We start from the raw sequence: 5,790 nt of genomic DNA on the forward strand, positions 1-5,790 counted from the left end.
GATCCAAGAATTTCACCTCTAACGTCGCAATACGAATGCCCCCGCCTGTCCCTATTAATCATTACCTCGGGTTCCGAAAACCAACAAAATAGAACCGAGGTCCTATTCCATTATTCCATGCACACAGTATTCAGGCGGGCTTGCCTGCTTTAAGCACTCTAATTTGTTCAAAGTAAACGTGCCGGCCCACCGAGACACTCAACAAAGAGCACCCTGGTAGGATTTAAACGGGGTCCGCCTCGGGACGCGAAAGCACCCCTTCGGCTCGCCCCACCGGCAGGACGTCCCACGATACATGCCAGTTAAACACCGACGGGCGGTGAACCAACAGCGTGGGACACAAATCCAACTACGAGCTTTTTAACCGCAACAACTTTAATATACGCTATTGGAGCTGGAATTACCGCGGCTGCTGGCACCAGACTTGCCCTCCAATAGATACTCGTTAAAGGATTTAAAGTGTACTCATTCCGATTACGGGGCCTCGGATGAGTCCCGTATCGTTATTTTTCGTCACTACCTCCCCGTGCCGGGAGTGGGTAATATGCGCGCCTGCTGCCTTCCTTGGATGTGGTAGCCGTTTCTCAGGCTCCCTCTCCGGAATCGAACCCTGATTCCCCGTTACCCGTTACAACCATGGTAGGCGCAGAACCTACCATCGACAGTTGATAAGGCAGACATTTGAAAGATGCGTCGCCGGTACGAGGACGTGCGATCAGCCCAAAGTTATTCAGAGTCACCAAGGCAAACGGACCAGACAAGCCAATCCGATTGGTTTTGATCTAATAAAAGCGTCCCTTCCATCTCTGGTCGGGACTCTGTTTGCATGTATTAGCTCTAGAATTACCACAGTTATCCAAGTAACGTGGGTACGATCTAAGGAACCATAACTGATTTAATGAGCCATTCGCGGTTTCACCTTAATGCGGCTTGTACTGAGACATGCATGGCTTAATCTTTGAGACAAGCATATGACTACTGGCAGGATCAACCAGGGAGCTGCGTCAACTAGAGCTGAGCAGCCGGCCGCCCGGGAGTGTGTCCCGGGGGCCCGCGCGAACACGCAAGCGTCCGCTCAATTATTCTGCAAACAGGAGGAGGCCGAGCTCCCCTGCACGATACACCTCGAAACCCTCTCAGGTCCCGGCGGCGCGCAGCGCCGTCCTAGGTACTTGGTCGGTTTCGAGAGAGGCGCAATCGCCCGGAGTTAGGCGAGTAGACGGTTTTAGTGCGAACACCCTTGCTCCCAACTGAGCTTGCCGCTGCCGACAGAGGCCCGGGAGCGTGCTGTCGTGGCATTGCCGGCGGGAGACAACACGCGCCACCTATGGTGACCGGCAGCTCCAACGCCAGCGCCACACAAGGGCAAAGCCCCACTTGGGTGCAGAAGCGAACTCTCCCAGCACAGCGCACGCGCCAACACGTCCGCACAACTGCGATACAAACCACCTGCGAGAACCGCTGGGGCGACCGAGCAGCAGACGGCGTCGCGGCGCCGAGTGCCAGGCGGCGGCGCATCCTCAACGCACACAGTCCTCAATCAGACCAGCACACTGCAGATGTCCACCGCGCTTCGCACCGGGCTCGGCTGAACCAACTTTGGCCGCCAGGCGCCGCGTGCAGGGTGCGCCGCAGCGTAGCTGCGCCGCCTGCCGGGCCCGTCGGCTGGCGCTCCTGCCACTCGGCGCCCCCCACCAGCCGCCTGTTGCGCGTGCGCCCACGCAGCGCGCGGCCAACACGCCGGGCGGCCCCCCTTCACCGGCCGGGAACAGTCCCACCAAGCCACCGCCGCGTATCGCTTCATACCCACATGGGCCTAGTCACGCGTGTGGATGTGGCGGGTACCGCTGAAACAACCGGTTAATAGCTGTACCGATCGTCGCCATCACAGATTCACCTCCAGCGTGAACAACCGCTCAACAACGGATTTCCAGTTCATTTGCGTATCTTGGGCAGTAAACGTAGATGTCCACCTACATTTGCGAATTCAACAATTCTTGCATGCCAGGATGTCATGTGTCACGACACGCTACATCAGACCACATACACACTGCGACATGTGCAGAAGAGAACACGTGGAAGGTGGCCCGCGCACGTATGCGATGTACCTTCCGCGATCCACTGTCAACCGGCATCTGCGGCATGTCCCAGATATGGAACGCGGTCCACCAGGGTAGCACTTTGTGTGAGGCAATACGACAAAGTCGGAATACACGCGTCACTACATCAGACGGCTCACGCTGACCTGACCTGACCTGACTCACCGCACCACCACCCCCAGCGACCCAGGGTGACATACAATGCGTTCGTACGTTCCTCCCACACGCCTCTACGGCGTACCACAGTGCAACCTAGCTGTTATTGGGAGACGAGACAAGTAGCATCAAGCACAACATATGGAAATTGAGATTCGACACCGTTGGGCACAGCCAGCGTACGGTCACACGTATCACACTACTTCACTCTGTACGTAACGACCGATGATCGGTACAGCGTGTGGGTTACGCGTACGACATCAGCGGACAATGGACACAGACCATACCACGACGTACACTGAGGGCGTCGACATCTGAATGCAACTGAACAGCTGCGAGGCTCATTTAACACTCAAACGCCAGACCGACCAGCTTGAGAGGACAGAGACACAAAGAGGGGGACAGAGGGGGACAGAGGGGGGGGAGGGGGGGGGGTCGGCGATATAGTCCTATTGCAGTACAATTGACAGTGGATAGCAGGAATATGTGGAAAGTAAGCAACACTCGCAAGACATCTACATGAGGATAACAACGACACCAGAGATTCCGAGCAGTGAACTATGTTAGGCAAAGGGACAACGTGGGTTAGGTTAAGGGACAACGTGGGTTAGGTTAAGGGACAACGTGGGTTAGGTTAAGGGACAACGTGGGTTAGGTTAAGGGACAACGTGGGTTAGGTTAAGGGACAACGTGGGTTAGGTTAAGGGACAACGTGGGTTAGGTTAAGGGACAACGTGGGTTAGGTTAAGGGACAACGTGGGTTAGGTTAAGGGACAACGTGGGTTAGGTTAAGGGACAACGTGGGTTAGGTTAAGGGACAACGTGGGTTAGGTTAAGGGACAACGTGGGTTAGGTTAAGGGACAACGTGGGTTAGGTTAAGGGACAACGTGGGTTAGGTTAAGGGACAACGTGGGTTAGGTTAAGGGACAACGTGGGTTAGGTTAAGGGACAACGTGGGTTAGGTTAAGGGACAACGTGGGTTAGGTTAAGGGACAACGTGGGTTAGGTTAAGGGACAACGTGGGTTAGGTTAAGGGACAACGTGGGTTAGGTTAAGGGACAACGTGGGTTAGGTTAAGGGACAACGTGGGTTAGGTTAAGGGACAACGTGGGTTAGGTTAAGGGACAACGTCGGTTAGGTTAAGGGACAACGTCGGTTAGGTTAAGGGACAACGTCGGTTAGGTTAAGGGACAACGTCGGTTAGGTTAAGGGACAACGTCGGTTAGGTTAAGGGACAACGTGGGTTAGGTTAAGGGACAACTTGAGTTAGGTTAAGGGACAACTTGAGTTAGGTTAAGGGACAAATTGAGTTAGGTTAAGGGACAAATTGAGTTAGGTTAAGGGACAAATTGAGTTAGGTTAAGGGACAAATTGAGTTAGGTTAAGGGACAACTTGAGTTAGGTTAAGGGACAAATTGAGTTAGGTTAAGGGACAAATTGAGTTAGGTTAAGGGACAACTTGAGTTAGGTTAAGGGACAACTTGAGTTAGGTTAAGGGACAACTTGAGTTAGGTTAAGGGACAACTTGAGTTAGGTTAAGGGACAACTTGAGTTAGGTTAAGGGACAACTTGAGTTAGGTTAAGGGACAACTTGAGTTAGGTTAAGGGACAACTTGAGTTAGGTTAAGGGACAACTTGAGTTAGGTTAAGGGACAACTTGAGTTAGGTTAAGGGACAACTTGAGTTAGGTTAAGGGACAACTTGAGTTAGGTTAAGGGACAACTTGAGTTAGGTTAAGGGACAACTTGAGTTAGGTTAAGGGACAACTTGAGTTAGGTTAAGGGACAAATTGAGTTAGGTTAAGGGACAAATTGAGTTAGGTTAAGGGACAACTTGAGTTAGGTTAAGGGACAACTTGAGTTAGGTTAAGGGACAACTTGAGTTAGGTTAAGGGACAAATTGAGTTAGGTTAAGGGACAACTTGAGTTAGGTTAAGGGACAACTTGAGTTAGGTTAAGGGACAACTTGAGTTAGGTTAAGGGACAACTTGAGTTAGGTTAAGGGACAACTTGAGTTAGGTTAAGGGACAACTTGAGTTAGGTTAAGGGACAACTTGAGTTAGGTTAAGGGACAACTTGAGTTAGGTTAAGGGACAACTTGAGTTAGGTTAAGGGACAACTTGAGTTAGGTTAAGGGACAAATTGAGTTAGGTTAAGGGACAAATTGAGTTAGGTTAAGGGACAAATTGAGTTAGGTTAAGGGACAAATTGAGTTAGGTTAAGGGACAACTTGAGTTAGGTTAAGGGACAACGTGGGTTAGGTTAAGGGACAAATTGAGTTAGGTTAAGGGACAACTTGAGTTAGGTTAAGGGACAACTTGAGTTAGGTTAAGGGACAACTTGAGTTAGGTTAAGGGACAACTTGAGTTAGGTTAAGGGACAACTTGAGTTAGGTTAAGGGACAACTTGAGTTAGGTTAAGGGACAACTTGAGTTAGGTTAAGGGACAACTTGAGTTAGGTTAAGGGACAACTTGAGTTAGGTTAAGGGACAACTTGAGTTAGGTTAAGGGACAACTTGAGTTAGGTTAAGGGACAACTTGAGTTAGGTTAAGGGACAACTTGAGTTAGGTTAAGGGACAACTTGAGTTAGGTTAAGGGACAACTTGAGTTAGGTTAAGGGACAACTTGAGTTAGGTTAAGGGACAACTTGAGTTAGGTTAAGGGACAACTTGAGTTAGGTTAAGGGACAAATTGAGTTAGGTTAAGGGACAAATTGAGTTAGGTTAAGGGACAAATTGAGTTAGGTTAAGGGACAAATTGAGTTAGGTTAAGGGACAAATTGAGTTAGGTTAAGGGACAAATTGAGTTAGGTTAAGGGACAAATTGAGTTAGGTTAAGGGACAAATTGAGTTAGGTTAAGGGACAAATTGAGTTAGGTTAAGCGATAATCTGGTACAGCCACAGTTAGGTTAAGCGATAATCTGGTACAGCCACAGTTAGGTTAAGCGATAATCTGGTACAGCCACAGTTAGGTTAAGCGATAATCTGGTACAGCCACAGTTAGGTTAAGCGATAATCTGGTACAGCCACAGTTAGGTTAAGCGATAAACTGGTACAGCCACAGTTAGGTTAAGCGATAAACTGGTACAGCCACAGTTAGGTTAAGCGATAAACTGGTACAGCCACAGTTAGGTTAAGCGATAAACTGGTACAGCCACAGTTAGGTTAAGCGATAAACTGGTACAGCCACAGTTAGGTTAAGCGATAAACTGGTACAGCCACAGTTAGGTTAAGCGATAAACTGGTACAGCCACAGTTAGGTTAAGCGATAAACTGGTACAGCCACAGTTAGGTTAAGCGATAAACTGGTACAGCCACAGTTAGGTTAAGCGATAAACTGGTACAGCCACAGTTAGGTTAAGCGATAAACTGGTACAGCCACAGTTAGGTTAAGCGATAAACTGGTACAGCCACAGTTAGGTTAAGCGATAAACTGGTACAGCCACAGTTAGGTTAAGCGATAAACTGGTACAGCCACAGTTAGGTTAAGCGATAAACTGGTACAGCCACAGTTAGGTTAAGCGATAAACTGGT

The 5,790-nt window shown here is 49.5% G+C and overlaps 1 non-coding gene across 1 annotated transcript in view; it reads right to left on the reverse strand.

Moving 5' to 3' along the window:
• Window positions 1-998, reverse strand: part of LOC126327733 (small subunit ribosomal RNA) — a 1,892-nt gene extending 894 nt beyond the window's left edge. The window contains exon 1 of the ribosomal RNA XR_007561420.1: window positions 1-998. This exon is cut by the window's left edge and continues 894 nt beyond it. This is a non-coding gene — a ribosomal RNA (small subunit ribosomal RNA).
• Window positions 999-5,790: the final 4,792 nt, after the last annotated feature.

Source organism: Schistocerca gregaria, unplaced genomic scaffold, assembly GCF_023897955.1.
Source record: "Schistocerca gregaria isolate iqSchGreg1 unplaced genomic scaffold, iqSchGreg1.2 ptg001059l, whole genome shotgun sequence".
Lineage (NCBI taxonomy): Eukaryota > Metazoa > Arthropoda > Insecta > Orthoptera > Acrididae > Schistocerca > Schistocerca gregaria.